Source organism: Salvelinus sp. IW2-2015, linkage group LG5, assembly GCF_002910315.2.
Source record: "Salvelinus sp. IW2-2015 linkage group LG5, ASM291031v2, whole genome shotgun sequence".
Taxonomy (NCBI): Eukaryota; Metazoa; Chordata; class Actinopteri; order Salmoniformes; family Salmonidae; genus Salvelinus; species Salvelinus sp. IW2-2015.
In genome coordinates this window covers 3044142-3066925 of record NC_036844.1, presented here as the reverse complement: position 1 = coordinate 3066925, position 22784 = coordinate 3044142, and the positions used below count along the sequence as shown (strand labels likewise).

General features: G+C 44.2%; 1 pseudogene; it reads left to right on the top strand.

Annotated features, from left to right (window-relative positions):
* LOC111964467 (metal transporter CNNM4-like) overlaps positions 1-22784 on the top strand; it is a 41611-nt pseudogene extending 18827 nt beyond the window's left edge.

Here is a 22784-nt window from a genome sequence, read left to right as displayed (position 1 = left end):
AGATAGCTAATTATTGTTATTTTAGTTAATTTTTACTTCAGTTTATTTGGTAACTTTTTTTCTTAAAACTGAATTGTTGGTTAAGGGCTTGTACGCATTTCACGGTAAGGTCAACACATGTGTATTCGGGCACATGTGACATACGATTTGATTTGAATCGTACAATCAGAATCTCAAAAACTCTCTCGCCACACAACACTAAAGGTTATCGAAACTACCGGTAGTCTTCATAAACAACTGAACACATAAAAAACACGGTGTAAATGAATAAAACGAATGAAATACCGGTTGGAGACAGTCGTGATCAGTCAATCGAATCCGCCAAGAACAGGAAGCCACGGAGAACAACCAAAGATGGGTAGTCCAACGATCTACATTAGTAGATCTGAGCCGTGTTGTTATTGCGACACGATTACATACAAACTTTTAAATACGTCAAACTTTAAATACGTCAAACTTTTAAATACAAGCAAACAAACCGAAGTTAAAGGAGAGCTTTCAGAACTGAGGGATTGACACTTCCTCATTCCACCCACTGTCAGCCATCTTTTGTGCAAGCTGACGCTGGCTATTTAATAGGAAATGAAAAGGTAAGCGCCCCATGGGAGGGAGACTGAGACGGTTTAAGGACAAATTCAGGGCCGTCAGTGCCTAAACATGTCAGTCCAGTGCTTAAACATGTCAGTCAGTGGCTAAACATGTCAGTCAGTGCTAACATCAGTCGGTGCTAAACATGTCAGTCAGTTAAACATGTTAGTCAGTGCTAAACATGTAGTCGATGCTAACATGTCAGTCGGTGCTAAACAGTGTAGTCAGTGCTAAAATGTCAGTCAGTGCTAAACATGTCAGTCGGTGCTAAAACATGTAGTCGTGCTAAACATGTTAGTCAGTGCTAAACATGTTAGTCAGTGCTAAACATGTCAGTCAGTGCTAAACATGTCAGTCGGTGCTAAACATGTCAGTCAGTGCAAACATGTCAGTCAGTGCTAAACATGTCAGTCAGTGCTAAACATGTAGTCAGTGCTAAACATGTTTAGTCAGTGCTAAACTTTAGTCAGTGCTAAACATGTTAGTCAGTGCTAACATGTCAGTCAGTGCTAAACATGTAGTCAGTGCTATTCAGTCAGTGCTAAACATGTTAGTCAGTGCTAAACATGTTAGTCAGTGCTAAACATGTCAGTCAGTGAACGGTAAACATGTCAGTCAGTGCTCTAACATGTCAGTCGTGTGCTAAACATGTCAGTCGGTGCTAACATGTCAGTCGGTGCTAACATGTTAGTCGGTGCTAAACATGTCAGTCGGTGCTAAACATGTCAGTCGGTGCATACATGTCAGTCGGTGCTAAACATGTCAGTCGGTGCTAAAACATGTCAGTCGGTGCTAAACATGTCAGTCGGTGCTAACATGTCAGTCGGTGCTAACATGTCAGTCGGTGCAACAAGTCAGCGGTGCTAACATGTCAGGTCGGTGCTAACATGTCAGTCGGTGCTAAACATGTCAGTCGGTGCTAAACATGTCAGTCGGTGCTAAACATGTCAGTCGGTGCTAAACATGTCGTCGGGTGCTAAACATGTCAGTCGGTGCTAAACATGTCAGTCGGTGCTAAACATGTCAGTCGGTGCTAAACATGTCAGTCTGCTACATGTCAGTCGTGCTAACATGTCAGTCGGTGCTAAACATGTCAGTCGGGTGCTAAACATGTCAGTCGGTGCTAAACATGTCAGTCGGTGCTAAACATGTCAGTCGTGCTAAACATGTCAGTCGGTGCAACATGTCAGTCGGTGCTAACATGTCAAGTCGGTGCTAAACATGCAGTCGGTGCTAAACATGTCAGTCGGTGCTAAAACAGTCAGTCGTGCTAAACATGTCAGTCGGGTGCTAAACATGTAGTCGTGCTAAAACATGTCAGTCGGTGCTAAACATGTCAGGGGGTCACGTGCTAAACATGTCAGTCGGTGCTAAAACATGTCAGTCGGGTCTAACATGTCAGTCGGTGCTAAACATGTTCAGTCGGTGCTAAACATGTCAGTGTGCTAAACATGTCAGTCGGTGCTAAACATGTCAGTCGGCTAACATGTCGTCGGTGCTAAACATGTCAGTCGGTGCTAAACATGTCAGTCGGTGCTAAACATGTCAAGTCGGTGCTAACATGTCAGTCGGTGCTAAACATGTCAGTCGGGTTAAAAACTGTCAGTCGGTGCTAACATGTCAGTCGTGCTAAACATGTCGTCGTGCTAAACATGTCGTCGGTGCTTAAACATGTCAGTCGTTGCTAAACATGTCATCGGTGCTAAACATGTCAGTCCGGTGCTAACATGTCAGTCGGTGCTAATCAGTCGGCTGTCAGTCAGGTGCTAAACATGTCAGTCGGTGCAAAATGTCAGTCGGTGCTAAACATGTCAGTCGGTGCTAAACATGTCAGTCAGGTGCTAACAGTTGTCAGTCGTTGCTAAACATGTCAGTCGTGCTAAACATGTCAGTCGGTCTGACATGTCAGTCAGTAACATGTAGTCGTGCTAAACTGTCAGTCGTGCTAACATGTCAGTCAGTGCTAAACATGTCAGTCAGTGCTAATCAGTCAGTGTAAACATGTCAGCTTGCCGTTTTCCCTCTTCCTCTCTCCAGCTGACAATAGGAACAGGAAGAAGGTGGACCCGAACAAGAGGACGCGTGACTTCTCTGCGTTTAAAACACACGGAGAACGAGTGCAAGGTGAAGATCTCTCCCCAGTTGATGCTGGCTGCCGCATCGCTTCCTGGCACAGGTGAGTGGACTATCATTAAGCACGATTGAGCCTGCCTAATGTCTTATAATACCTTTATAATAAATGGTCTCTCTAAATCAATGAAAGTAGCTATTTGTATCAACAGAAACAGCTGGTATTTAGATCTGGATGATAATGGGGTTAGACATAATTCTCATACACAAGTTTTATGATGCATTTTAACCGCATTTTTAATGCATTATACACCCTTTAAGTGTAACGATCTGTCTGAATTGAAGGCGCTTCTGTAAGTCTGATTTCCGGGTGTGCTCTCTCCCCATTCAACCCTCACCCCCTCTCTCCTTTCCAACAGAGGTGAGTCTTCAGTCCCTGTCAGGTCACTGAGAAGGTGTTACTGAGGATCCTGAGGCACCCTGATGTCATCCAGGAGATCAAATTCAATGACAGCGACAAGCGATCCGCTCTACACTACATCTACCAGAGAGGCAAACCTGTCGACTACTTCATACTCATACTGCAGGTACCCAGTACTCTATCTCTCTTGCTCTCTCTCTTTGCTCTCTCTTGCTCTCTCGCTTCTCTTGCTCTCTCTTGCTCTCTCTCGCTCTCTCTCGCTCTCTCTCGCTCTCTCACACACCTCTGCATAGAGGCAAACGTATATCGACTACTTCATACTCATACTGCAGGTACCCAGTTCTCTCTCTCTCTCTTGCTCTCTCTTGCTCTCTCTTGCCTCTCTTGCCTCTCTTGCTCTCTTGCTCTCTGCTCTCTCTTCGCTCTCTCTCCGCTCTCTCTTCTCGCTCTCTCTCTCGCTCTTCTCTCCTCTCTCGCTCTCTCTGCTCTCCGCTCTTTCTCTCTCGTCTCTCTCTCGCTTTTCTCTCTCGCTCTTCTCTTTTCGCTCTTTTCTCTTCGCTCTTTCTCTCTCGCTCCTTTCTCTCTCGCTCTCTCTCCAGCTTTCTCTTCGCTCTTTCTCTCTCGCTCTCGCACACACCTCTACATCTAGCATAGAGGAAACGTATATCGACTACTTCGTACTCATACTGCAGGTAACCAGTACTCTATCTCTCTTGCTCTCTCTCGCTCGCTCTTGCTCTCTCTTGCTCTTGCTCTCTCTCTCTCACACACCTCTACATCTAGCATAGAGGCAAACGTATATCGACTACTTTGTACTCATACTGCTGGTACACTCACACGCGTGCAAAAGCACACACGCACTTAAACTGCAATACCACATTGTGGCATCTATCCTATTCTTGCAGGTTTTATTTATTTTATTTTTTATTTCTTTATTTAACAAGGCATGGTAGAGAGGTAGACTGCTCACTTACAGCTTTAAACACACGCAATCTGTCTGAAATCTGACTTGCCTACTACTTAATAAAACTGCATACTCTTGACTAATCGTACTACATACTATTTAGAACATACTGTTTAGTCAAATCGAATGCAGTAAGTAACAAATATCAACATACTACTCAGCCGTACTGAGAATTCATCATCTAATGCGGAATTGCATTGATTCCTGCCATTCGTTCATTCTGGTAAAGCTCGTCACCATATCTGATTATCAGCTGTTGTCAAACACACGGGTCTCAAGGCGATTCTCTTCCTCAGTAGTGTGCAGCAAATTCTACTAGARGACAAGCCAAAATGTATGAAATCCTTGCATTTGAAGCCTAAAACATTTTTMAAATTTCACGTACTCTAAAGTACGTTCTATTTTCGCATGCCCAAAATCTCTACTGTTTAGAACGCAAGTACGGGTATTCAGACACAGCCACAGACTTCTTGACTGTGAATTAGGCTCAACTGTGTGGTTCCTTTGGTGTGACTCGGCCTACTGGCTTTAGCTGTTGGAGTGTACAGCACAATGTACAGAGCCTCGTGAAAGTCTACACACCCCTTGTTGTACAGTGTTCAGATTTTTCTAAAAGGGATTCATTTGGATTTTTTTTTTTGTACAGATCTACTCCACATAATTCAAAGTGAAAAAGTTAGAAAAAATTATTAATTAAAAATAAGATAAGAAGATGTCTTGATTGCATATGTCTTCACACCCCAGAGTTAATATTTGGTAGAAGCATCTTTAGCTGCCTTTTAACTCTTAGAGCAACCTATGTCATTAGTTTTTGACAAAATTGCCCAAGCTCAGTCAGTTTTTTTAAGCAGATTTTAAGTGCTTACAGGTGTGTGTGTGTGTGTGTATGTGTGTGTCAAGTGACCTTGTGTGACGCTTAGCTGTGGTGCAGACCTGCCCTTCACTAATTGATCCCTTTATGTAAGGAGAAACCGAAAGAGGGAAGAGGAGGGGAGAGGGAGGATTGGAAAGGGGAGGAAAATACAGTTGAAGTCGGAAGTTTAATATACACTTAGGTTATTAAAACTAGTTTTCAACCACTCCACAAATTTCTTGTTAGCAAACTATAGTTTTGGCAAGTCGGTTAGGACATCTCCTTTGTGCATGACACAATAATTAATTTTTCCAACAATTGTTTACGGACAGATTATTTCACTTATTTCACGGTATCACAATTCCAGTGGGTCAGAAGTTTACATGCATTAAGTTGACTGTGCCTTTAAACAGCTTGGAAAATTCCAGAAAATTATGTCATGGCTTTAAGAAGCTTCTGATAGGCTAATTGACATAATTTGAGTCAATTGAAGGTGTACCTGTGGATGTATTTCAAGGCCTACCTTCAAACTCAGTGCTCTTTGCTTGACATCATGGGAAAATCAAACTAAATCAGCCCCCAAAAATTGTAGACCTCCACAAGTCTGGTTCATCCTTGGGAGCAATTTCAAATGCCTGAAGTACCGGCACGTCATTGCTGTACAAACAATAGTACGCAAGTATAAACACCATGGGACCACGCAGCCGACATACCGCTCAGGAAAGAGACGCTTTCTGTCTCCTAGAGATGAACGCACTTTGATGCGATAAGTGCAAATCAATCCCAGAACAACAGCAAAGGACCTTGTGAAGATGCTGGAGGAAACAAGTACAAAAGTATCTATATCCACAGTAAAATGAGTCCTATATCGAGAGAACCTGAAAGGCCTCTCAGCAAGGAAGAAGCCACTGCTCTAAACCTCCATAAAAAATCCAGACTACTTGCAACTGCACATGGGGACAAAGATCATACTTTTTGGAGAAATGTCCTCTGGTCTGATGAAACAAAAAAAATAACTGTTTGGCCATAATGATCATTGTTATGTTTGGAGGAAAAAGGGGGAGGCTTGTAAGCCAAAGAACACCATCCCAACCGTGAAGCACGGGGGTGGCAGCATCATGTTGTGGAAGTGTTTTGCTGCAGGAGGGACTGGTGCACTTCACAAAATAGATGGTATCATGAGGTAGGAAAATTATGTGGATATATTGAAGCAACATCTCCAGACATCAGTCAGGAAGTTAAAGCTTGGTCACAAATGGGTCTTCCAAATGGACAATGACCCCAAGCGTACTTCCGAAGTTATGGCAAAATGGCTTAAGGACAACAAAGTCAAGGTATTGGAATGGCCATCACAAAGCCCTGACCTCAATCCAATAGAATATTTGTGGGCAGCACTGAAAAAGTGTGTGCGATCAAGGAGGCCTACAAACCTGACTCAGTTACACCAGCTCTGTCAGGAGGAATGGGCCAAAATTCACCCAACTTATTGTGGGAAGCTTGTGGAAGGCTACCTGYAACATTTGACCCAAYTTAAACAATTTAGAGGCAATGCTACCAAYTACTAATTGAGTYTATGTAAACTTCTGACCCACTGGGAATGTGATGAAAGAAATAAAAGCTGAAATAAATAATTATCTCTACTATTATTCTAACATTTCACATTCTTAAAATAAAGRGGTGATCCTAACTGACCTAATAACAGGGAATTTTTACTAGGATTAAATGTCAGGAATTGTGAACAACTGAGTTTAATGTATTTGGCTAAGGTGTATGTAAACCTCCGACCTCAACTGTAGAATGGTGAGTGACACTTTAACATCATTCTCATTCCGACAAGAATCACATCCCTGTTTAAGTCAGCGCTATGCTGCATCAGGCACACACGCATCAGTCCACTCTGACTGCGGACCGTAAAAGCCTGCAGTGTTTAGACTAGTATGTTTGCCTAGCCCACAGACACACTGCCTCACAGAGCACATCATTAAATCATAGCCTGGAGTTCCGCTCCCTTAATGGCGCTCGGGCAAAGGTTAACCCTCCCCTCACACACACACACACACACACTACCCCATGCTGATTCACTGCGGGGATTACCCAGATCAACCTGGGGAAGAGATCGGGGCGATGAGTCTTAAACGGCCCTGGGTAATCAGTCATTTCAGCACGGCTGTCAGTGTGTGTAATTGTGCAAGGTTTTAATCTCTTCTGAGAAAGGGCAAGGCACTACAAGTGTACATACCATAGCCTACCACAATACACACAGACGATACATCAACACAACACATAGACCAGGGGTATTCAGGTGCTATTAATTGTTTACAAAGCCCTCTCTCCGCTGACACTCAAYTAGCTGCCGACGTTATTCGTGACCTTGTATCCCAGGCTGAGACGGAGTCACRTGAAGCAGTGAAGCTAATCACAGGGAACTTTAACCATCATATCAGCAATATGTTKCACGTCCGACCTGAAATGAAGCCTGTCTGGACCTCCGTTATGGTAACATCCCAGGTGCGTATTTTTCCATGGCGCTACCCAGTCTTGGGGTTTCYGATCATAACGTGGTTCAGCTCATCCCAGCTAATGAAGCCCTCCAGGACTGTTTTGAGTCCACTGACTGGGCGGTCCTGGCGGACAGAACCAATGACCTGGAAGAGGCAGCGCATACCGTCTCGGAGGACATCCGTTTCTGTGAGGATCTCGTTATTTCTAAAAAAAGAAAGTCAACATCTTCCCCAATAATAACSCGTGGGTAACTCAGGAATTAAAAGAGCTCCTCAACCAGAAAAAACGAGTGTTTTAAATCAGTGCAAGGCAGCATACAAAGACAAATTAGAAAACCTTTTCAAGGACAGTAGGAAAGGCTGGCAAGGGCATCACAGGCTACAAACCAATGAGACATTGTGTGACCATCGAAATGACCWTGCTTTTGCAAGTGATTTGAACAGTTTCTATTGTAGGTTTGACYTGTGKTTTTGCATCGCAGCAGAAAATGGCCTTGGACAGTATAGACAGCATACCAGTTGATATACAGATCTCTCTGAATGACGTCAAGCAATACTTTCAACGTGTCAAGCAAACTAAAATGATATGGTCCAAAAAGCATCAGCAGCCAGGCAGTTCAGGCATGCGCAGACCAGCTCGCATTACCGTTCCAGAAGCTGTTCCAGCTGTCACTGAACCGGGATAATTCCAGTCTTATGGAAAAAGTCTACTGATTTGTCCCAATACCTGAAAAGAACGAAAAGATCTGTACCTAATGAATTGTTTTGAAAAAGTAATTGAAAAACAAATTCTCTCTGGTCTCCCTTCCCAATTAGAACCAAATGAATTTGCCTACCGTGGGTGTTGATAATGGGTTACTGGTCAAGCTGAAGAATATCTACGAACATTTAGAGAAGGCAAAAATAGCCTAGTGAAATTGTGTTCATTGWCTTCAGTAGTGCGTTTAACACCATCCAACCCCACCTACTGGTGGATAATCTGGTGAATTTGGGTGTCCGCTCTCTACTGATCAACTGGGTTAACATTTTCCTTGAATAGTTTCCTTGAAATCAACGTTAAGAAAACGAAAGAGATGGAAATGGATTTCAGAAGGAACAAAACTCCGCCACCTCCTACGAAGATCAATGGGGAATCAGCTGATTTAGAGTGACCACATATAAGTACCTGGGGATCCAAATAGACAAACTGAAATGCAAGGACTGTGCCTTTGCAAAGATCAAGAAATTGCAACCGATAATGTTTTTTGACGCAAACCGAACCGTTTTAATGTCGAACCGCCATATCTTCCAAATGTTCTGTAAATCTGTCCTCCAGAGTGTGCTGTCCTTTGGTCTGATATGCATGTTTGGAAACAAGACCAAGTCAAGCTTCAGCGCTTGATTAAGACAGCGGGAAGGATAATTGGTATAGATCAAGAATCAGTCATCAARCTGTACACAAACCTCCTAAAACTTGAAAGCATTTTACAGGACAGATCCCCTTCACTGKAAACTCKGRCACAGCAGCAGCCGGACAAGGGGAAAGAGGRTTCTTAAAAAGACAATCAAAACCGATAGATATGGGGACTTTTTATTCCAACAGCCATTACGCTGTATAATAGTCTGTCGATCCCTCGAGTATACAGCATATTGCACTTTCACTTTTAAATGTGTACCTATGGCACTTTCAAATAATTCTGTTGTGTGGTTTCTGTGTTTTCGTGTTTTATGTACCGTCTTTTTAAGCAGATGGGATAATAAAGTTGACCTGAATCTGAAGTATTTGAGAAGGTCCAGTCACACTCTTCCTCGGTGGCAAAGGTCCGGATGGATAATGTAATTTATCGGTGTAGTAACAAACCTCCACCTCGCATCCCATGCGACCCCAAACTGTTCTCAGCCAACAAGAGGGGTGTGAACATTTTGTAGTTTTAAAGCTTATTTCCTGCAATTTTTGACATTTAGCATGCGGCAGAGATTTGTTTTTGCTGTTTTAAAGCAATTTTTTTGCAATTCTACACATTCTTCCATGTCTTATGTGTGTTTATGATACCAGGGGACGAAGCCCGACCGTGTGTAAATAAAATAAAAAAATGTTCTGTGTGTTTTGTTGATGATACCCAAGGTGACACTGTGCAGATACAGGTACAGCAACATGAGCACAGTTGCTCTCGTTTCACCATTCAGGAAGGTGTGTGTGCACGGTTGTGTGTGTATGTGTCATCTGTTGGGAGTCATTGGGATGTGTTTTGCCAGGGCACATTGACATTAGACCGTGTGTGTGTGTGTGTGTGTGTGTGTGAGACACTGGAACCTCAGCATGCACACCTGCACTGTGATATAATATTGATGAGACCGCCAGGGTTCTCTTTTACCTCGGTAGGTTGGCTCAGTCATAGAAACGTAGCAGATAGATCAGACAACATTAGCAGTAGAAATAGAATCAGAATAATCCTGGTCTGATGCTCAGGCTTAACTTGACGACTGCATAAATCGTGCGTTGATGTCAATGGAGTTAGGATTCGGGCCTTTGTGGATAGATCAGTGCTAACACAGGATACTTTAAAAAGTAGAATGTAGAAACATAGTAGACAGAAGAGACAACACCACTGAAGCAGTAGAAACGCTGCGTCTCTGTATGTTCACTTTGTCCGACTGAGATCTGTATGTCAATGTATATGAAATAAAGGTAAATACCTGCACACTGATGAATGCTCTTGCTGTTTTATTGTGCAAACTACTCKTCAGTGTGTGGGTATGTATCTTTATTTAATTGGTTTACTTTTTGTTCACAGTGCCTGCAAGTCAAAGTGTGTTATATTGCTTTGAAACTCTGTGTGTGTGTGTGTTCCTCAGGGGCGAGTGGAGGTGGAGGCTGGAAACGAGAACATGAAGTTTGAGACAGGACCCTTCTCCTACTATGGAGTCATGGCTCTTAGCTCACCATCACTGGGTGAGCACACACACACACACGTAATGTATATGTGATCAGACCACAGACACAAGCAATGCACATCAACACTGGCGCAGAGATACACACACAGACTCTCTCTCTTTCGCCCCCTTTCTCTCTCATACACACATGCACAAACAATGTGACAACTCTCTGTGCACTTGCCCCTGTCTAAACTTGTTTCAGTCCGATAGTGTTTCTAGTCTTCAGCATTTCGGCCTTCCTGAAACACCAGCTTCGCTGACCAACGTCCAGAAGTGCTCAACTCAAACACCCACACACCAGAAGGGATAGGGGAAATGCTACAACTAGCACTGTGCACAGCTCACAAAGAAATGTGTGTTAGCAAAGCTCACAAGTAGGTGAGRGTGCGTAATCACTTAGGTTTCAGGAGATCCAACAGACAGAAATGTGATCCACAGCTGATTTAATAAACAGGTAGAAAGAAACGTACACCACTGTTACCTAGGGCTGTGGCGGTGACCGTATTACCGCCACACCAGCGGTCGAGAATCATGACGGCAGTCAAATTCCACGTGACCGTTCAGTCACGGTAGCTAGGCTTCTCCAAGCTATGATGCTGCTGATGGTTGTTAGTAGCCTGCCAAACTTGCTACCTGCCGTGGACTCAGCACTCTATTGTCCCTCTAATCACTCTGACATCAATGCAAATGTCATGGAAAATCTAATCAAGCACCGAGAGAGCCCATGAGCTCATGTTGCGCATCATTTCTACAGGCTATGCAATTAATTGCCTGAGWAAACAGAGTGATGGCCTTTATTAAAGGGTGGGAGGATCCCATCAGCTTTCTATAGGCTAGGCCAAATTTCTATAGGCTAGGCCACATATATTATTTAGTATATGTAAAGACCAGATTAAATCAAGAATAATCTGATGGGTGACACTATTAGCCGATCGATCGCATCCTACAACTGTCCCAGACTATGGAATATTTCTCACACAGAATAGAATAGGTCGATTTTTGTACTATGGGGGATAGTAGATGGATCAAATGCTAGTCAAATTGTGAATGAGAGACTGATGTAGTGTGTACAGCCTGCGCAAGAACCAAAGCAGAGCTCATGCCTTTCATGCTACTTTTTTCAGATCATCACTAGTGGCATCATGCAGCCTTACAATGTATTAAAAATCAAAACATATAGCCCAACGTTTGTTGAACAACAGAAGTTACATTAATAACTCTAAATTAAGGATATAGGTGTACCTATTTCTTTGTTAACRGCTCAATGCAGAATAACCGCATGTGCGCACTKCCTCAAATCGTTTGGAGAAAATATCCTTTTTATATTTCATTCGGCTTTGTTCAATTGTATTCTTCATACTATAAAATAATGCCACGTCTGCTAAAGGAACAAGTGTAACCCACAGCTATTTAACATAGCCAGATCAGGACCTAACATAAGCAAAACTCAGTATGTTGTTCTGAAAAATACTACATTTTCTTCATATCATGTTCCTTTAGACCTGTCTAAAATAAATATGGAATTTATTGTGAAGGTGTAGGCTATATTACATGGATTTATTATAATTCTTTAAAATATAGATGTTCCAAAGGTCTGCATCAGTGGTCTGCATCATGTGTGGAAGGCAAGAGATGCTAAATGTGTTTATGTTKATTAACGGTCAATTACTGTGAGACCGGCAGTTATTTGCTTGACAATCACCGGCTGATGCAATTTCGTGACCGCCACAGCCCTAGTGTCACCTATAAAGGACAAGGTGTGTGTGTGTGCGCGTGCGCCAATGATGGGGGTGTGTGCATATCTGAGAGAACTCAGTTGGCTGGAGGGTGATGATGCCACAGTGCTGGAGGAGAGAAATGTATTGCTGAGTCCAGATGCTTTAGAAACGCTGATGACACCTAGTGGTCAGATACCAGTATGACTAGCAGCCATAGCTGCTCTGAAATATATTATTTAACCAGGCAAGTCAGTTAAGAACAAATTCTTATTTACAATGACGGCCAAACCCGGACGACGCTGGGACAATTGTATGCCGCCCTATGGGACTCCCAATCACGGCCGGTTGTGATACAGCGTGTAATCAAACCAGGGTGTCTGTAGTGACTCCTCGAGCACTGAGATGCAGTGCCTTAGTCCGCTGCAGCACTCGGAAGCCTCTACATWATCAATGTAGAGATGGTGTAAGTCATAGAAATGGATGGAGATGAGCTTTCAATGTTGTCAGTAGTGTAGTACCTCTGTAGATGGTGCTACACATGCAGGCATGAGCAGAGTAGGTTCTGGTTGTCAAAAGCCTCTTAAATGTTAAATCATCTTTCTCTCTCTCTGTGATAGTCTTCTCTGTGCTTTGTGTGCGCAGCATCTATGTAACGTGTGTGTGCATGCGCTATATGATGTGTACTGTACTACTGCCTACATGTGTCAAACTGTGTCCAACTCATGTCAGCGTCTGATGTCACTCAGTTACGCCCTACCCATTGGGCAATCTGCCCCCTCCAATCCGACAGCAGGCCTTCGTTGACCTGTGAAAATGACGAGTCACCCGGGGCGAATCTGAAATTGCATCCTATCCCCTATGTAGTGCACTACTTTATGCCATAGCCTTATGTGGCTAATCCTGGCCAAAAGTAGTGCACTATAATAGGGAATGGAGTGCCATTTTGGACACAACCTCCGTGAATGGTTCACTAAATGATGTATTGAGGTGAAAATGTCAATGTGCTCTGTGAAGGAGAAGGTTTGTCTCTTCAGGGCATCCTACAGTGCTGTTAACCACTACAGTGCTGTTACTGCCTATCGATGATTAAACAAGAGCGTCTTTCTCTCTCCCCCCCTTCTCCCCCCCCTTCGCTCAGCCGTAACTCCCCCTCTCTCCCCATCAGTGGCGTCCCCGCCTCCACGACGTCTCTCTTTAAAGAGATTCTCTCTGTTCTCTCGCTTCCCAGGTAAAGAACCAACCGCCCAGAGGGTAGGGGCAACATGAGGGAGGGAGGGGCCACTTTTTATGCCAAGATCACCTTTTTTGTTTCCCTCCCATCATCCTCTTCTTCAGAGCCCTGCTCCAGCAAGTACAACCTGACAGACAGCCTAGAGATCCACTAGAATATCAATACTTTACATTTAGGGTCAGTTACACCATGTGTTTGCCTTACCTGCTTTTCTTTGAAGTAGAATCAAATACGAAAACGTTCTACTCTTACCTCCCAAGATTTTATTCTTCTCTCATTCTGTCTTTGTTTTATTCCCTCTGGAAACCAAAGGGTGCAAAGCCTTAGTAATCTAATCAGGCCTTACTGTGAGTCAGCTTTCGAGAGCATTAGTTAGAGCAGGGTTTCCCATACTCGGTTCTGGGGCCCCCCCTGGATGCACGTTTTGGTTTATGCCCTAGCACTACACAGCTGATTCAAATAACCAACTCATCATCAAGCTGTGATTATTTGAATCAGCTTGGGAAACCCTGCTCTACCGCTCTCCTCCAGAACTCGATAGCCGACTCACAGTAGCCTGGTTAAACCAGACTGAACACTGCACTCGTTATTGTTTCACTTAATGTCACTGGTTTAACGACTCACAGGACCGCAGCGGTTAAACGTCGACTGCCGTTCGAGATGAGTCAGCTGCGCTAATCCTAGCTAATAMTGTATTGTTAGCATAATATTTGCGTATAATACTATTTAATGCGGATTTACGCTCCACTATACCCTCTGGTGGAGTAGGGTGGTATTGAATTAATAGGTTGGTGGACAAGCCGGTGCTCTGCAGTGGTCTCTCTCTCTTAGTGACTGAGTGATGTGGTGAGGTTCTACTTGCAGTTCTTACTCGGCCGATGACTGCCGATGATGGCAGCTGAGCCCTATGTGCTTTTGACGGATTGTATGCCACGTCAGGTCACATCAGTGGGTTTGTCCTCAGTCGACAGGACAGGGCAGAGCAGAGCAGAGCAGCCTGGGACAACGTCACTCAGTTGACAGGCCCTGTTCCAATAAGGTAAGGGTTCAGTTGAAGTTACATGCATATTATGCGTCTTTTCTTCCTTCCTTTCCTTCCTTCCTTGGTCTCTTCCTTGGAATACTCACTGATCTGGTTTCCTCAGTACTGCTTTTGCCAGTGACATGGAAGGAAGGATGGAGGGAAAGAAAGAAGGAAGGAAACATTATCGTCATATTGGAGCAGTGTCAGGGACTTGACATGGGTGATTCCAATTTCTTCAGACCTGTGGCAGAGCTGGACTACACAGTACCGACTGAGGAAGAGGAGGAATAGAGGAGGAAGGAAGAAACTTGCTGGATGGGGCTCTAGGTGGAGCCACTCTGCTCCACGGCACTACCTCTCATATCTGACCTCTAACCCCTACTAGTTGCCCTAACCACTGGTCCAGGGTCAGATGTTTCCTTATTACCGCATTGGTTACATTTTGGGTAATCTGATACTAGGTCTGTGGTTAAAGGCATCTTCTACTGTATCTTGTGCGATTTACCTGATCCTGTCACTAGCATAGAATTAGAGTTCTATGGTCACTACTCACTCACTTCACAGAAATCACCAAACTACCTCTGACCCACTCACTACTTCCTATACCATATAGTTCCCTAACCCCTTCCCCTAGGCACTAGAGCTGAAAAGGGCATATACGTATAGGCAATAGGATGACAGTTCAACCCAGCCTACCAAAAGACACGGTGATGCTATTACCATTTTGTCAATACCTATACAATGTTTTTAGATGTGTGCCTAGAAGGAACGAGCTAGGGGTCAAAATTGGAACAGGGCATGCATCACTCACTACACACTCCTTTTAACCCCAACTTACCCAACCACAAACACTCATACACAGTTACGACCCCCCCACCTCCCCCCATGCCAATCAGAGCCTCATTTGCATGGCATGCCTGGCGAGCCGATCTCTGAGCCACGGTGAACGCTCAGGAACACCAAAACGTCCACAGGTGACTTGGTTAAGCACAGAACCATCGTTGATTGGTTGCCATAATGCCATTTCTCCTGATCCTGGCTGTTGATTGGTCCCCAATCACCCCCTATCCTTGATGTGATATGGAGAAGCCTGGCACCTGATATAATCCCTCCCTCCCTCCCAGCATATAATCATAATTTAACCCCATCCTCCTCTGTAATCACCAATCATACTCAACCTTCATCTTTGGGTGTGCATATGTTTGTGTTGCTGTGTTGTGCATATATACCTGTTGCTCTCTGTGATGCTGTGTGTATACATTTGCATTGCTGCGTGTACAATGCCGTGAAAAACTATTTGCCCCCTTTCAAACATTCTAGATTTTAGCATATCTTTGACACGGATTGTTATCAGATCTTCAACCAAAACCTAATTTTAGGTAACGGGAACCTGAGTGAACAAATAACACAAAATGGTGATACTTATTTAATTTCTTTAATAAACAAACTTATGTGACACCCAATGCCGCTGTGTGACAAGTAATTGCACCTTCATACTCGTTGAACTGGTGGTGCCATCTTTATCTACAATGGCTGCAACCAAACGCTTCCTGTAGTTGCTGATCAGTCTCACGCCTACAGTACCAGTCAAAAGTGTGGACACGCATGCATTCCAGGTGTCGACCTCATGAAGCTAGTTGAGAGAATGCCAAGAGTGTGCAAAAGGTGGCTAGGTCTGGACTTTGACTGACTAGTTCATTCCAAAACAACAACAAAAATTGCTTTTCAGCCATTCTGATGCGGACTTGCTTGTGTGATTTCGATCATTGTCTTGCTGCACTTTCGCTTCAAATCATGGACCTAGTGCCTGACATTCTCCTTTTAGAGCTCTCTGTAAGGCAGCAATTGCTTTTTCACACAGGGGCATTGGGTGTTGCATAACTTGGTTTATGAAATATAAGAAGAGTATCAAAATGTTATTTGTTCGCTTTTTCATGGCACTGTAGGTGTGACGGCACGTGTTGTGTGTTCACTAACCGCCAGTATCCATCTAGTGATCGAAACCATACTGTAGTGTTTTTCATTAACTTAATGTCTCTGTCGTTGCTGTCAGCCGTGCCAAATACTGTTTATATTGCTCTGGCTGCTCTCGCTACGATCATATCCTCCTACTGTCTCTATCCCATCAATAGACAATCTCACTCTCTTTTCATGTTGATTTCTCTAATTCACTGTTCTGTGTGCGCCTGAATGTGCATGTGTGTGTTTATGTACTGTGTGCGTGCTTGTGTGCATGCATGCAAATGTGGATGTGTGTGCCCGTGGGAATGTGCGTGTTTGTGTACTTCGTGTGTGTGGGTTATCCCCAGCTCACCCGCTCTCTCCCTCTCCGTATCGCAGAGTTCCGTTCTCCTACTCACGCGAGCGGTCTGAACCGCTCGGCGTCGCTAAGCTGCACTGAGCGTGGCGCCTCCGGAGAATGCGGCTCAGTAACTGCTAGCAACACGCAGCTCACCGCCTGCCAGTACACACCAGACTTCTACGTACGGGCTCTCACTGACCTGCAATATGTCAAGGTAAATCAAATCAAATGTATTTATATAGCCCTTCTTACATCAGCTGATATCTCGAAGTGCTGTACAGAAACCCAGCCTAAAACACCAAACAGCWAGCAATGCAGGTGTAGAAGCACGGTGGCTAGGAAAAACTCCATAGAAAGGCCAAAACCTAGGAAGAAACCTAGAGAGGAACCAGGCTCTGAGGGGTGGCCAGTCCTCTTCTGGCTGTGCCGGGTGGAGATTATAACAGAACATGGCCAAGATGTTCAAATGTTCATAAATGACAAGCAGGGTCAAATAATAATAATCACAGTGGTTGTCGAGGGTGCAACAGGTCAGCGCCTCAGGGGGGCGCCAACCCGGACAGGAAGATCACGTCAGTGACTCAACCCACTCAAGTGACGCACCCCTTATAGGGACGGCATGGAAGAGCACCAGTAAGCCAGTGACTCAGCCCCTGTAATAGGGTTAGAGGCAGAGAATCCCACTGGAGAGAGGGGAACCGGCCAGGCAGAGACAGCAAGAGTGTTGTTTTCGAATGACATCCCCAAGAGTTAAAATATATAGTGAAAACAATAGTGGTCCTAAAACGGAACCTTGAGGAACACCGAAATTTACAGTTGATTTGTCAGAGGATAAACCATTCACAGAGACAAACTGATATCTTTCCGACAGATAAGATCTAAACCAGGCCAGAACTTGTCCGTGTAGACCAATTTGGGTTTCCGATCTCTCCAAAAGAATGTGGTGATCGATGGTATCAAAAGCAGCACTAAGGTCTAGGAGCACGAGGACAGATGCAGAGCCTCGGTCTGACACCATTAAAAGGTAATTTACCACCTTCACAAGTGCAGTCTCAGTGCTATGTGGGGTCTAAAACCAGACTGAAGCATTTCGTATAAATTGTTTGTCTTCAGGAAGGCAGTGAGTTGCTGCACAACAGCTTTTTCTAAAAAAATTGAGAGGAATGGAAGATTCGATATAGGCCGATTTTTAGTTTTTTATATTTTCTGGGTCAAGGTTTGGCTTTTTCAAAAGAGGCTTTATTACTGCCACTTTTAGTGAGTTTGGTACACATCCGGTGGATAGTAGTTTAGTTGGAATAGGGTCCAGTAAGCAGCTTGAAGGTTTAGAGGCCATGATTATTTTCATCATTGTGTCAAGAGATATAGTACTAAAACACTTGAGTGTCTCCCTTGATCCTAGGTACTGGCAGAGTTGTGCAGACTCAGGACAACTGAGCTTTGGAGGAATACGCAGATTTAAAGAGGAGTCTGTAATTTGCTTTCTAATGATCATGATCTTTTCCTCAAAGAAGTTCATGAATTTATTACTGCTGAAGTGAAAGCCATCCTCTCTTGGGGAATGCTGCTTTTTAGTTAGCTTCGCGACAGTATCAAAAAGAAATTTTGGATTGTTCTTATTTTCTTCAATTAAGTTGGAAAAATAGGATGATCGAGCAGCAGTGAAGGCTCTTCGATACTGCACGGTACTGTCTTTCCAAGCTAGTCGGAAGACTTCCAGTTTGGTGTGGCGCCATTTCCGTTCCAATTTTCTGGAAGCTTGCTTCAGAGCTCGGGTATTTTCTGTATACCAGGGAGCTAGTTTCTCATGACAAATGTTTTTAGGAGTGCAACTGCATCTAGGGTATTGCGCAAGGTTAAATTGAGTTCCTCAGTTAAGCGGTTAACTGATTTTTGTCCTCTGATGTCTTTGGGTAGGTGGAGGGAGTCTGGAAGGGCATCAAGGAGTCTTTGGGTTGTCTGAGAATTTATAGCACTACTTTTGATGCTCCTTGGTTGGGGTCTGAGCAGATTATTTGTTGCGATTACAAACGTAATAAAATGGTGATCCGATAGTCCAGGATTATGAGGAGAAACATTAAGATCCACAACATTTATTCCATGGGACAAAACTAGGTCCWGAGTATGACTGTGACAGTGAGTCACAACACTCTCACCTTTAACCTCTAACCCCTGCCAGTGCCATGGAAATAGAAAAACTACAATGGGAAAAGGCCCTATTTCTACAGTTGTGCTGGTTAAAAAGTTACTTTTCAAATGCCTGTGCTGCAGAAATTGTAAGCCGTTAATGTGACAAACTCTCTCGCAGAGTGATGTCGCCAAATTTTGTTTACAATCATTTAAGACTAACCCATGTAATGAAACGGTGACCTGAAATATTTCAGAAATTAGCCCAGACATTCCAGCCCACTATTCAGCTCTGCTGAGAAACGTTTTACCAGCCCAACTGATTGGCCAGCAGTGGTGTAGTGGAGGGTAAGCACACGTAAACGCTGTTTATGCAGCTTTTTTATTTTGCAGGAGCGTTTACCCACCTTTTGCGGGGAAAATGCATTCAAAGTATAGGGAGCGTTACATCTCTGAGGGCCAGTGCACCCTGGGTTGTCCCTGTGATGATGATTGGCTGTTCATTACCTCTTATACCATGACGCTATACTCTCTCAAAGCACGCTTTGCTGTCTCTCTCATATACTTGTTCTTCCTCTCCTCTCTCTTCCTAACACTCTCTCTTTCCTCTCCTCAGATCACTCGTTCTCAGTACCAGAATGGTCTGCTGGCGTCGAGGCTGGACAGCACCCCCCAGTCCCCCGAGGGCAGCCACCCCCGTCTGGACAGCACCTCTGCTCTCCCGCTCCCCATCACCCCACCAGCCCCTCCCCGCACCCCCCTCCCCCTGGCCACCACACCTTTCAAGCGCCCGCTTGCTCTCCCCCAACCCACCCCCCCTCCCACCAACCGTACCCCCTTACCCCAAATCACCACCCCCACTCAAGTCAACCCCCGCTTGGCCCTGCCCCAATCCACCCCTCCTCCCACCAAAGGCACCCCTCTTCCTCAAACACCTCCTCCCCCCTCCTCGGGTGCACGCACCACTCACCCGCCTCCGCCCTCCACCTCCTCTCTCCCCCACCCACCTCTTCCCTGCACCTCTCTCCCCCCCAAATCCCCCTCTTCCGCGAAGCCAGGGGGGGAGAACGGGCCGGGTGAGAAGACCTCTCTGCTCTCTGAGCAGCCGCAAAACTGCGTAAGCGGCACACGCAGGCCCAGCTACCCACAAACACACACACAACACCCTCACACACACCAACACCTGCACACACACGTGCACACCATCAGTCACGCACACACAGAGAGCACCATCTGACAACAGGAGGGGGGGGGGGGGTTAAGAAAAAATGAATACACACACACGTTTTGTTGGCCGTGGACTGACTACCCCCTGGAGCACTGGAAGATTCTAAGGTGCATTGTGGGAATCCTCATGTCTCTGTCCTATCCGCCCACCTACCTCTCAAGATGGGGTGAAGAGCGAGAGAGACGGGGAACACTGGTGCTTCACACACTTGTGCAGAGGTCATTGTGTGTGATGTATCTCGTCTCTGTCATACGGTTGAGTGCGTGTGTATGCAATGTGTGTTTGCCAGTTTTAACGGTGGCTGCAGGCACAGTCTGGGATCAGCTTTGTTGGTGGGGAGGACGGGGGAGGAGGGTTGAGGAGGGGGAGATAGACCACCACGTATAGCATGTTTATAATATGTGTTGATTCTCTGCACTTCGGTTGTCGGTATAAATAAATATAGAAATATGACCTGTAGTGACAGCAAAATATGTTTTTTAAAGAGAAATGTAGCGATATTTAGAGATTCATGCATTTTAGCTTAGTGTTCACTGTGAACTCTCACCTACACGCACCTGTGTTCTCTAAAACACTTCCTGAGACCACTCCCCTCCCACATGCTCTGTTTCCATGGAAATGACATTCAACACCCCCCCCCCCCCCCCCAACACAAATGGAACATTCTCAGGAGGGATTTCTAGAATCTTGGTTTATTTTTTATTTTATTTTTGGTGTCCTTTCTTTCTTCCAAATATGGCAATTTCCAAAAAACGTTAGTATTAGGGTTGTTGAGTTTGGAGCCTGTTGACACGGGCTCGACAGGAGGGACAGGAGGGTAGCGGTTTGCGCGTGTACCTCCTGAGCTGTCTCTCATTTCGGAAAGTTTATGCAACGAAACAGCCCTACAAGTGGTTGACCACCTGACCCTGTCAGGCCTAACAGGCTGAGGTGGAGGGCGGGGTTGCTGGAGGGGAGGAGTCGGCTGGCTAATTGACTGACATGTGGGTTTGTTTACCGTGAACCCACCTCCTAACCAGAGATGTGAAGTATATTTATATGATTCATTATTTAAATATGAATATATTTATTTTGCATTACAGATTACTTTTGTATGTATTTTGAGATTTATTTGATGTCAATGTTTTATATTCTATAGATTGTTTTTCTTTTGTTGAAGAGTCTCTAAACTCCATGTACTGTGACAGATGACACTGACACTCCTGAACAGAGACTTTGCTACTGTACTGCAACCAACTCCCCCAGAACCTACAAACTCTCAAACACACCTAACTGAACAGAGCTCAATTCAACTATGATACTAGCTCCTCTTTCTTATTCTGTTATTGTATAATTTCACTATGATACTAGCGCAGCTTCCTATTTGTGAACATAGCTCAATTCAACTACAATACTAGCTCGTTTTCCTGTTTGTATAATTTCACATAATAAGCAGTGGACTAGCATTTGGGTGTCTGAGACGCTGTGGTTTAACATGATTGGTTGCTTTGGAGTGTTATTGTGTGACGTCACAATGGAATATGGAAGTCACTGTTGTCAGGGGCGATGTCACTATGGAGTTGAAATTCCACTTTGTGACGCCACAATGGAGTTGAGTTCAGAGTTTGTGTGTGATGTCACAGTGGAGTTTAGAATTGAGAGTTTTACTGTGTGATGATACAATCAGTGAGGGGTAGTTGCCACTGCTAATGACATGACATGAAAAAAGGCACTCCACCACAATGTTCCCTTACCATTTACATTGTAGGTACTCCGAAAAGACATTCCAAAACAGGGGATCCACAATTGACCCTTCAGATTCAATCTGATGTAGGATTTATTGTGTGTGTATAAATGAAACTGTTACAAGCCCTGTGCCCTGCCGTGCTGTCTTAGAGATTACTACATGCGTTTCCCTCACCATGCATTCTCTGGATGGAGGGCGGACCAGACATATAATGCTGCTAGCATCTACCTATCTTGATCCCTAGAAATATATTATGAAGTGACAATGAAGTAACTCAAGCAACGGTCGACACGAAGACAAAAAAAAATGTACACATACAAATGTATTTCTAAGTAAATACTTACCGCTGGTAGGAAAATCACTTTAAACAACGAGGTAGAACTGAGTATTTATTCCAAAGAATTTCTGTAAGATCTGTTCCACAGGGAAGAGTTTCTACCTGAATTTTAAGAGTATATCCCCTCCTTAGAATTGGAATAAATAGAACGGACACATGCCCCCTCAGTACAGGGTATTGAATGGGGTCGTCCATTCTAGGATTTCTAAGTCTATGGTTGGTGCAGCCTTACACACTTCTACACACAAAAACCCTAGACCTGACTGCTGGTTCACATAGGTCACTTATAGCATTGGGCCTTACTGGTTCTGTTACACCACTGGTCTAGTTCCCAGTTTAGCCACTGGTTGGCTGCGATGCTCCTAGTCTACTCAGAAAGGTCAGATTATGAAAGCGTTCGACTACTTAGAAATGTTGTATTTATTTGAAAAGTAATAATATTCTGTCATTTTTGTTCTGTGTTTTCTCATGTGAAACAGGCTTTCATTTTTGACAGTCACGTCTGTCAACGGGTTACTGGGACGGAGGAAGAGATTTGTTATATATTTCCTGCTTGTACTATGTTACTGTGAATACTACTGTATATTGTGAAGAAATTGGCATTTGTCTACTATATTATCTGTGATGGGAGTGAGAGGGGGGGATGCCTATATGGAACACATGTATAAAGTAGCCTCTGTGAGAATACTTACTGGATATAAGAACTTTTATCTCCTTCGACTAAGACATTTTACTTGGAAGATATTGAATTAGCAATAAAAACATTGCTCTGTTTTGA